This window comes from Physeter macrocephalus, chromosome 12, assembly GCF_002837175.3.
Source record: "Physeter macrocephalus isolate SW-GA chromosome 12, ASM283717v5, whole genome shotgun sequence".
NCBI classification, from domain to species: Eukaryota; Metazoa; Chordata; class Mammalia; order Artiodactyla; family Physeteridae; genus Physeter; species Physeter macrocephalus.
The window spans coordinates 31,874,491-31,885,503 of NC_041225.1; the positions used below are offsets into that span (position 1 = coordinate 31,874,491).

The following is an 11,013-nucleotide window of genomic DNA, read 5'->3' on the forward strand; positions in this document are numbered from 1 at the left end:
TTTTGTTAGCACTTTTATGAGTTCATCAGTTTTCCATTAGAGTTCTGAAAATGCTTATTCATTCAGTTCAGCAGTATAGTCAGTTACCAGAAACCTGTACTTGTCAGAGTCTTTTCCATGAATTCCTTGAAGATGAAACCCTTTTATAGGAACATTTTTGCAAAAGCATCAGAGTACACCCAGAACTGTCTGTAAATGACAAAAGACTTAAAAATGACCATGGTTAAAGATTTGATAGAAGTTCATAATAATGCAATTGACACCGAAATTTAGTTATTTCTGAGATATACATTTTAAAGTAATAACTAGAATTATGACTTACAACATTATACCAGAACATGTAAGATTTTTAGAAATTTCTTGTAATGTCTGAAACATTTATATTAATGTATTTCCTACTTAGCGTCTCTTAGCCCTGGTTTCCTTGTCTGAAAAAGAGTCATTTAGGTTAGAGTGGGGATCAATGGTTGATTTGTCCCAGTTTGGTTATTAACAGCTGAAGAGAGTGTGTGTGTGTGTATGTGTGTGTGTACGCGTGTGTGTACGCGTGTGTGCGTGTGTGCGCGCGCTAGAGGCCAGGGATGCTGCTGACGGTCTTGTGATGAACAGGACGCCCCCCAGCAAAGAATGATCTGGCCCCAAATGTCAGTAATGCCAAGGTTGAGAAACCCCCATCTAGATGTTCTTCAAAGTCCTCTACAGTTTTTTAAAATTTTTATTTTATTGAAGTATAGTTGATTTACAATGTTGTGTTAAATTCTGCTGTACAGCAAAGTGATTCAGTTATACATATATATGCATTCTTTTTCATATTCTTTTCCATTATGGTTTATCACAGGATATTGAATAGAGTTCCCTGTGCTATACAGTAGGACCTTGTTGTTTATCCTCTACAGTTTTTTTAAAAACAAGTGACGAAACAAAAACAAAAACCGCCACCATGCTTAGCTTGCCAGTACATAGATATTAACTGATTACCTGACAACCACTGATTTTATGAAAGAAGGAAATAGAGTCAGTTTTCAGTGACTAACACCTAACTGGAAGTAAATGTGTAGGGAAATATTTATTAATTTTTTTTCTATTTAAAAGTAAATATCAAAGACAAGAGTATAAAACTCCCTCCGCTTAATACAGCACTGAGATTCGCTGAAACGGGTGTTGCAGTATCCGAAAAGGCGGTCTCCCCCGGGAAAAGCCCTTTTTCTGGATAAAGTGGGAGGTGGACAAGAAGAATAATGATTGTTTCATGTCTTTGAACACTTCCTGCGTACCTTGGGCTTTCTGTACCTTACGCTCATCTTTACAGCAAATCGTTGTAAAGACTTGTTCTCAGTTTACAAAGGGGAACCTGAGGGCAGAGGGTTGCCAGTGTTCTCTGGATGCTCCTGGAGCTCAGCTTCCTGCCGGGTAGGGCTGAGGTCAGCGGCCGCCCTGCTGCGAGGCCCCTACTGTGCTGGCACTGACGGGCTATCCTCAAGACGTCAAGAAACCACCAAGAGATGGATGCTCAGTTTTGTTGACAAACAGCAGATTTCAAAAAGGATCTTAAGAGATTTCTGTTTAATTGTGTTCACTTGGGCTTTTTGAGTTTATAATTTAATGCTTGTATAAAAGGGCTATTTCACATTCGGACCAGGTTCAAAAGTGATCTTAAAACCCTATGTTGAGAAGTTGTTCTGATCAGAAATGAGATGAAATCACGTGTAAACGCTGGCTATGTGACTGCCGCCAGCCTTGAGGAAGGACTTGAGTGGCTCCCGAGGCTGGCCCGGCACCCGGAAGGGGAAGTTTTCAGCAAACAAACATTAGAAGGGGAAGGTGTAAACACTTTGGTGTCAGGAAGCTGGCCTTTACGAATTTAACACCACTCTTGGCTAATCTGCATTTCTGACCTATATTGCTGAGCGTGTGCCATAAGCCTCATTTCTTTACCTGCCCCAGAGTCATTTTCTAAAACACAGCTCAGTGGTGTTGCTTCTCAGCTCACAGCTCTGCAGCGTTTCTTGTCCACATTGATGTTCATGACGTTCCAGAGCCTGGGAGAGATGGTGTGGGCTCTGGAATTTTAGGGAAATTGGACTAAAGCACGGGTAACAGGTTTTTCTTCCTGCAGGACTAGCCAAAGACTTTAATATGCTAAAGCGAATTGTGAGGTGAAATTGGTCTTAACCTTTTCCGAATGACTTTGCCTGTGAAACTACGACCGCATCCCTTAACCGCTCCCACCGCGAGCCTCGGGTTAGTAAACACGGCAGAAGACCAGATTTGGTCCTAGCTCCTTGCATCGCCTGGACCCCGGCTACCTGTGCGGAGTCCCTCCCAACTCTCTGCACCCGTCTGTGATAGGACTTGCCTTTTGCCCCAACGTGCCACGTTTCGTGTCCTCTTCCCTCTGCACATGCTTTTCTGTCTGCTTGAAATGGCATTTTGCTGCTTGATCGGAGGAAACTGAGGCTTCAGCAAGTTGAGACATTTGCTCTGGAATTTTAACATGGCATTTTGGACACCAGCCTGTGTCCTTTCTGAGGTGCCACACACAGCAGGCTGACCGTCAGCCTGACCTTGCAGGGGCCCTCTTTTACCCATCTTTCTATCGTGCCAAGTTTGAGTCATTATAAGGCTGTGAATCTGAATTTTTTTTTTAAGCCAGAATCCTGATCCTGAAGTCTTTATTTCAGAGCAAGTGTTGTCTCCTTCAAAGCAGTCACCTGAGGAAACCCTGTACCTTCTCCTGCGAGTCGCGGACATCGTTTTACAGCATTTTGGATCTCTTCTCTAGAACTGCTTTTAGTAGCACATTCTTTTGAGTATACTTAGTGGGGGAATTTAAGGATAGATTAAACTTTTTTAGAACTAGATGTTGGAAATGAGCCAGGCATATTCAGTAAGGGATTGAGCTGCTGGCGACCACGTCGGTTAAGAGCGCCGTAACTACCATCCTTCTGGCTCTGACTGCCGTCGGTCCCAGGAGAAGTCGCCGTAGTGGTTCCATCATTAGAGTGTTCAACATCCTTAGGCGACTGCTTGCATAGGAAGAACACTCGTTTTATGCATTATTAAAAAAACAGTGAAACTAATTTAGTATTTGTGCCTCACACTGCAGTGTACTTTTTCCTGTCTCATGTTCCTTAATTTATGTGCCAGCAGGACTTTTCTGCCGAGTGTCCTGATTGGTCATGGCCTGGCCCCAGCTGACCTCTTAGTGATTCCCTGCTCTCCGCGGTCTCTCTCTGCTCCAGGCTGACCGGTGGCTCCCTGCTGCACGAGCGTGTCGCAGCCTTATGTGTGTCTTTCACACAGTCTCCCATCTGGCCCTGCTCCTGGTCTGTACGCACGCGCTCCTGTCCCAGGCGCCTGTTGAAGGCCTGCCCAGCTATCTCCACCAAGCTGAGACTTGACGGGGTGTCAGCCTCCTTTAACTCTCGGTATAATTAGTTTTCTGTGACTGCTGTAACAGATTACCACAAACGGAGTGCCTTCAGATGACACCGATTCACCTACAGCTCTGGAGGTCAGAAGTCCAAACTGGCCTCACTGGGCTGAAGTCAAGGTGTTGGCTGGCTTCCTTCCGGGAAGCAAGGAGTTTTCCCTGCCCCTTCCAGCTTCTAGAGGCCCCTGAGTTCCTCGGATAGGGGCCTCCTTCCATCTTCAAAGCCGGCAATGGCTGGTGGAGTCTTTCTCACGCTCCATCACTCTGACGCTGTCTTAGTCTGCATGGGCTGCCATAACAGTACCACAGCCTGGGGGGCTTAAACCACAGACATTTATCTCAGTGCTGGAAGCTGCAAGTCCGAGATCAGGGTGCCGGCATGCTCTTGTTCTGGTGAAGGCTGTCTCCCTGGCCTGCAGAGAGCTGCTTTCTCACTGTGTCCCCACGTGGTGGAGGAAGAGAGAGACAGAGACAGAGAGCGTAGGCATGCTAGAGTGAGCGGGCTCTGGACACTAATCCTATCTTGAGGGCCCTACCCTCTTAAGCACATCTAAACTTTATTATCTCCCAAAGGCCCACCCCCCAAATACCATCATACTGGGGGTTAAGGCTTCAACGTATGAATTTGGTTGGGGGGAGGAGGGGAATGATGACACAGTTCAGTCCCTAGTAGACACTGACTCTTCTACTTCCCTCTTCCACATCTAAGGACCTGTGATTACATTGGGCCCACCCAATGATCCAGGATAATCTTCCCATCTCCAGTTGAGCTGATTAACAGCTTGAATTCCATCTTCAACCTCAGATGGCATAATATCCCTGCCTCCAGGGATTAGGAGTGGACATCTTTGTCGGGGAGGGGACAGTATTCTGCTGAACACAGTTCCCCTCTGAATTGTGAGTTTTGAGGTTGAATCAGTTTTGATTTTTCTTTCAGCCGAAACTGAAAGAGTATCTAATATGCAGACTCTGTTCTCTCTTTAAATCTTGCTCTTCATAAATAGTTTTATGTCTGTTGATCTTTGCCCCCCAGTTAGATGACAAGCCCTGAGGTCCATGACCCGTTCTGAGAGGCGGTGTGGTTTAGGATAAAGAGCACATGGGTGTTAAGATCCAGGAGCCCTGGAGTCAAAGCTGGTGGTACCGCTCAGGAACTCGGTGACACTGGGAAAGTTGTTTATCTTTCTGAGCCGCAGTTTCCTCATATGTAAAAGGAGAATATTAATATTTCATAGGCTTGTTAGTGACGAGTAACTGAGATAACATGAAAAAGTGACAGATGTGATTCTGGATACATGAACAGCGTGACAGCTGCAAATGTACCTCCTGTGTGGCCCTGCAGTGGTCGGCACAGAGGCCGGCAGACACATAGTACATGTCAGTAATATTCATTTGTATGTTATTACGTCTCTGCTGTAAGTTCTTACACTCTCCTCTTAGTGTAGGAGAGATCGACTTAAAATTTTAGGGGTAAACAGGATTTATACAGATTTATGTATGTAGAAGGGGCGGGGGAGTGGTTGAAATGCCTTGGAGCAGCCAGCTGTGTTATTTACAGCCTGTGAGCTAAGTAAGCATGGTTTTTAGCATCTTAGCACATATATACCCAATAACCTCAGTATTGCCTCTTGGCGCCTACAAAAGCCTTTAATATCTCTCTCTTGCTTTTAGGAAAAGTTTGCCAACCCCCGTTTTAGAGTTGCGGTTCTGAAACTTGAGAGAGCCCCAGAGTCCCTTGGAGATCTTGTTAAAACACAGATTGCTGGTCTCTACCCTCAGAGTTTCCAGCTCAGTAGGTCCAGGATGGAGCCTGAGTATTTGCTAGTTGAATAAGTTCCCAGGTGATGCTGAAGCTGCTGGTCTTGAAAATGCCACCTTGGACACCCCTGCCCCTCCCCGCCCCGACTTTAAACATTGGACTGAGCCAGAAGGTTATCAGTATGTTCCCAATATATGCAAAACAATACTTTTCTTACACAATAGTAAGTATACTATGTTTGCTCCCAGTTTTCAAAAGGATAACAACACAGCTTGATGTATTTTCTAGAACGTCTTGTGTACAGCTTTGCAAAAGCAGTTATGATGATGATTTGTTGAGAAATTGTTTCTACAGCAATTTTTCCCGCTTACAATAGACTGCTATCTGACCTCTTTAAAAAAAAAAAAAACAACCCAGTTCATATTTATTCTAATACTGTTCTTAGTCTAAACTTTCCCAATCTCTGTCTCAGCTCATAGGTGTTTTTTCCCCCCCCCGGAATTAGATGCTAACATTTTTCAGCTATTTGACATATCAGTGGGTGGAAAAATTCATTTTTATCAAGAAGGAAGCAAGAAAAGACTTCGATTTTCACTTCTCTAGAATTACTGTGTCTTAAAGACTTGGTGGAGCTATTCTTACCAAGAGTGGGATATCCCTTCTTTACCCTTTTTTAGAGAAATTGGCACATCCTAGAAATGAAAAATACAAAGAAAGAAATGCTAATTTTCCCTCAAACCCTTACCATCTTCTACCTACAAAAGAAAATGAGAATTTTTGTGTGTGTTTCTCCCTGTTGTTTGCAATGCTAATTAGAATATGGCTATTAAATTAACACAGAATTGTTTCTATTACCATATCATAATTAGGATAGAGCAGTTCAGAAGAAATATATGTAATTGTTTAGGAAGTGAAATTTCACTGTGCGTTAAGAAGGTACTATATCTGCCATGATTTCCCACCTGTTACATAAGAAAATAACTAAATTATAATCCTCAGTGTTTGTCGAGAATAAAGTGAAACTGGTATTCTGCTACTTTGTTGTGGCCTTGAAAGCTGGTGCATGGAGTTTTTAGAAAGCAGTTTGGCCGTGCACATCAAGAAAAATAAAATCTTTATTGGGGATGCTCATTGTGTTGTTCCATTGCTTATCAAAGTGAAAAACTGAAAGCCTCCTATAACTAAATTAGAATACAGCTACTTGATGGAATTATGGTTATGTAGCAACATGAAGAAAAATGCTTATGAAGTCTTCAGACAATAAAACTGAGGATACAAAGGAGGTGTATACCATATCTGTGATTTAAAAAAAGAATAGATTGTAACAAATGATGATAAAGCAAAGAGAGTACATCTGTACTGATGTACTTTCATAAATTTAAGAGTGGAAACATAACAATAATAAAAATCTGACACTCATATAAAGTGTTGATTATCGGCCAAGCACTGTGCTAATAAATAAATACCTAAGTTTAATCCTCACACCAGCTCTGTGAGTTAAGTACTATCAGTAACTCCATTTACAGATGAGGTCAGTGAGGCACGGGGGAGTAACGGACCCAGGGCTGTCTAGCTGGCGGTTAGAGGAGCTGAGATTCAAAACCAGATGTGCTTCCCAGGCTCTGCTTGTGACCACGGCACCACACTGCCTGGATGTGAGCGAGGGTGCACAGGGGAGAAACACGGAGCAGTAACGCCATAGGGGCGTCTTCGATGTCGTATGGCTGATGGAAAACCTCCAGGTGGTTTTGCTTGGTCGCAAGTTCAGTGGGAGCCAGTACATGACAGGTGAGCCAAAGGTGAGCACAGGCGACCTTAGGGAAGTATGTAGTGCTGCTAAAAAAGGTAGTTAGTTGTCCCACTATTGTGTTGTAAGAGCAACGTTTTAGGAGGAAGCTCATGTTAGAGCTGGAAACCTTGTGGTGGGAGGGGTGTTGGAAGGACCTAGGATGTCTTTGTTTGGGGAGGGTGGGAGAAGGCGCATCTGAAGGCTTTCCTCTGGCATGAGGAAGTGAGACATGTTATCTGTTCCTCTCTCCTGGGTAGTTTCACGAGAGGAGGTTTTGACTCAAATCTGAGGGGGAAGTTAGCTGGGGGAGCAGCCCCAGCGGTGAGCTGGGTGCCGGAAGGGTCCCGGCAGAGGGCTGGTTGGTGGCCTTCTGTCTCTAGGGAAGTTGCAGGGGGAGGTGGGGACGTGGACTCGGAGACCTTGAGATGTCTTCCAGTGGTGAGGCTCTGAGATTCTCGTTGTCTCTTCTCTGACGGCAAAGGATAATGATTGGAACTTAGAAGGCTAATTTGTGGAATCCCGGCAGCTGTGATCAGCGTATTCATCATGGAAGGATATTAATCATGGAAGGATAGCTCATCCGAAGGAACGCTGAGATTTGTGGCTTAATGTCCCAAGTATTAACTTGCATTGTATGTGGTTCGTACGTAATCGTATATGATCATACTTAATTAAATGTGATTAACATGGTCATCATATTTTTTGGTAGGGGATTTATGCTCGTCTAGGCTAGGGCTTTTTACCTGGTGTGTTGGGTCTATGGACAGGCCTAAAGGGTCCTTGTATCCCAAAAATTATACAAACAATTATGTAAGGACACCTTTTCCTGCAAAGATAATCCACAGCGTTCTTCTCATTTTTATTGTTGTCTGTGATAATAAGAAGATTAAAGAACCACTGATGTAGCCAAACCCCCATGGTTTGTGGATGGGGATACCATCACAGAGTTGGCTGTTTGCCTTACTTACTGTAAAACACTGACTACGTTACTTAGCAAATATGTTTGAACGTGTTTCCTCATCTGTAAAATCCTGCGGAGTTGTGGTGACGATGAAGGAGACTCTGTAAATGGGTGAAGTCTCCCCTCCGTGAATGGCTGTTGTTACATGGGCTTTGAGACCACTGATTTTCCAGGGGCTACTTGTCCCTGAGGCCACAGGAGTCACTTCTCTCCTGGTCTGCTGTGCTCCCCGTGGAGGTGGGCTGGGGGCGTCTGCTGTAAGTGATGGGAATTGTATCCCTCAGGTACAGTGAGGTAGAAACAGAGGGGAGGGCTTCCCTGGTGGTGCAGTGGTTGAGAGTCCAGCTGCCGATGCAGAGGACGCGGGTTTGTGCCCCGGTCCGGGAAGATCCCACGTGCCGCGGAGCGGCTGGGCCCGTGAGCCATGGCCGCTGAGCCTGCGCGTCCGGAGCTTGTGCTCCGCAACGGGAGAGGCCACAACAGTGAGAGGCAAAAAAAAAACAGAGGGGAAAAGGCTGAGCGCAACGTGCACGCCCTGTAACGTAGCTCCTCAGATGGCTTTGCCAACAAAGGGCGTCAGTGTGATCGACGTAAAGTTTCTAATTGCTGGCGGTCCACATCCAGCAGATGTTGACTCACCTCCCTGTTGCGCCTGCCCGGCCTCTGGGGACTCTCGGCTCCCGGGGGGGCCCTGCCAGTTCATTAGCAGGAGCCCCTGTCTCCTCCGACTTGAAGGAGTTCCTAGGATAAGGCGAGTTGGGTGAGGCAAGCAGCTGGCAGCCCAGTTTTAATCTCATCCTCTGTTGGATTCTGAAGGAAAGTTCCTGTAAGCTTGTCCTCTGAGAAGCCTTTCCTGTCAGCAGGCCCCAGAAAATGTCCTCTTTTCCACCTCCTGTAATGTATACCACGTGGATTGTTACTGCATGTTTATCTTTGTCTTGCTAATTTGTCTTTGTCTTGCTAAATTGTGTGTTGGCTGGTACCAAGCCTGGTTCATCTTTGTCCCCTCCAATTTCACTTTTCTTAAATGCAAGTCTTATCCTGTCAGTTTGCAACCTTTTGGGGGCACCTGGGATGAAGTCCTTCCCCTGGCCCCCTCCTGCCTCTCCAGCCACGTCATCTGTGGACTCTCCCCGTGCTCTGGCCGTACCAGGCACCCCGAATTCCTCCAGGGTCATCCTCGTTACACCCTGTCTTTGCGCCAAATTGATTGTTGTGTGTGCGTCTCTCTCATTGGAAGCTGTTCCTTGGATGCAGGGGCTCCATGTCCTGAATCTTTGCGTTCGTTAGTGCTTGCGGCACAATAGGCTTTCACCACGACTGGATTCTGTCCTGGCAGCCAGGGAAGTTCTCGACTGATGGGGTATTCAGGAAATACAGGATGAATCAAGAACGTTGAACGTTGATAGGTTTCTGTCATCTGAGCCTACAACATAGCTAAAGAGGGACAGAAAGAACCTGCGTAAACAGTACATCATCCAGTAGGTCAGTCTTGATTCCTTACCGCTCCCCGTCCCCCCAGGTGTGCTACTGCAGGAGTTTTATCGAGAAGTAGCTGGGGTTGTGTTCAGTTATTCACGCAGACTCCAAGTGTCATTTTGTTGTCCTTCATATAGGGCAGGATCAAAGGATAGCAGGTGATCACAGACAGCAGTTTACACATTTTAATAGTCAGCCCACACCTTGACCTTCTTAACTCCATTGCTGGCTGCCTGTGCTAGACCTCACCAGTCCAGGTACATCCTGTGTTAACAATCATGAGGTCTCCGTAAGGTCAGAGGGGACGCCCCAGGAAAGTCTTGATGGAAATGAGTTTTGCATGAAGTTTTGAAAGTTGCAGGGGGACTTCCCTGGTGGTGCAGCGGTTAAGAATCCGCCTGCCAATGCAGGGGCACGGGTTCAAGCCCTGGTCTGGGAAGATCCCACAGGCCGCGGAGCAACTAAGCCCGTGCGCTGCAGCTACTGAGCCTGCGCTCTAGAGCCCGCGAGCCACAACTACTGAGCCCACGAGCCACAACTGCTGAAGCCCGCGTGCCTAGAGCTCGTGCTCCGCAAGAAGAGAAGCCACCACAAGGAGAAGCCCGCGCACCGCGACAAAGAGTAGCTCCTGCTCGCCGCAGCTAGAGAAAGCCCTCGCACACAGCGACGAAGACCCAGCGTAGCCAAAAGTAAATAATTTATTTAAAAAAAAAAAAAAAAAAGAAAGAAAGTAGGGGGAGTGCAGAGTGTTGGAGAGAGTGGTGGAATGGCGATGGTGAAGCCCCAGGGGCGAGGCCATCTTTCCATGTGCCCGGCTTGAGCGGGGCCCTGAGGGCTTGTGAAATCAGACGGGCGTTCTCGTCAGACCCTTGGTGGTGGGTGCTCGTGTCTTCCAGAGACACTGCAGGCGCTCGTTGCAAAGGCTGTCTCTATCATGTCAACTTGTGCAGGAGAAACTGGTGGAGAAAGACAGATTCGGATATCCTCAGTAGGCATGGAGAACCAAGGTAACAGCCGTTGGGGCTGACATTTCAGGTTTCTCTATTTTGTTTATTCCTTGTGTTGTTGTTTTCTGATTATAAAGATAATATGAGCTTAGTTTAGAACATTTAAAAAATTCAGGTAAGCGTTAGAACGAAGTCACAGCCTGGCTAGATGCCACCCTCTGTGAGATGGGAGGGGCCGAGCTGCATTCTTGCTCTGAGGTCCCCCGGGCTGTGACCCTGGCCATTCGGAGCCTCCGCCTGGCCTAGGGATCTCCACCACCACAGTCTGTCCCCTCCTCTGCGAAGTGCCTCTCGAGGAGGGTACAACGATGCACGGAAGCACCTGGCCTGCACCAGCCGCCGGCTGCCGAGCGCCTGCTCTTTTATCGCCACCTTAGCATTTTCATGTCCTTTCCTTTCAGCCCTTCTCTACGTTTTACCTTTCACAAAATTGAGATGAAATATATAGTTCTGTGTCCTGCCTTTTTTTCACTTGGCATTCTATCCTGACCTATTCCTACATCATGATTTTTTTTTTTTTTTTTTTTTTTTTTGCGGTACGCGGGCCCCTCACCGCCGCGGCCTCTCCCACCGCGGAGCACAGGC

The 11,013-nt window shown here is 46.4% G+C and overlaps 1 protein-coding gene across 4 annotated transcripts in view; it reads left to right on the top strand.

The window, feature by feature from the left end:
- The window catches only part of ASAP2 (ArfGAP with SH3 domain, ankyrin repeat and PH domain 2), a 161,678-nt gene that overhangs the window by 59,238 nt on the left and 91,427 nt on the right, over positions 1-11,013 (top strand). The gene's annotated exons all lie outside the window — the stretch shown is intronic.